This window comes from Lynx canadensis, chromosome F1 (assembly GCF_007474595.2).
Source record: "Lynx canadensis isolate LIC74 chromosome F1, mLynCan4.pri.v2, whole genome shotgun sequence".
In the NCBI taxonomy this organism is placed as follows: Eukaryota; Metazoa; Chordata; class Mammalia; order Carnivora; family Felidae; genus Lynx; species Lynx canadensis.
The window spans coordinates 64,567,153-64,567,539 of NC_044319.2; positions in this window are offsets into that span (position 1 = coordinate 64,567,153).

The window sequence follows — 387 nt, forward strand, 5'->3', positions numbered from 1 at the left end:
CACTTCTTTAAGGAACGGCTCAGCTTTCTTGGGGGCGGGGGGCTGTGTCTGCTGCAGGGTACTGAGCGGGAGCCAGGGCCGAGGGCGGCGCGATGGCCTGGGGCAGGGGACCGAAAGGTGCCCTCTGCAGGTGGTCCCTCCCAGCCTCTCGGGCCCTTCGCCCTGCGTCCTCTGGCCTTTTTGGGGCCCCGGGATGTGGCCTTCGTGTCCTCCTTCAGCACGGCCTTGCTCTGCCCCTGTCCCACGCCTGGTTTAGAGGTACTTCAGGGCCAGCGGTTGGAGCTGTCTCTCAGGGAGGGGCTGGGGCAGGAGGGCCCCGGGCTGGGCCCCCACCTGTGGCTCAGACCCCACCTCCTGTGGCGGGGGTGGGGGGTGGGGGTGGCGTTT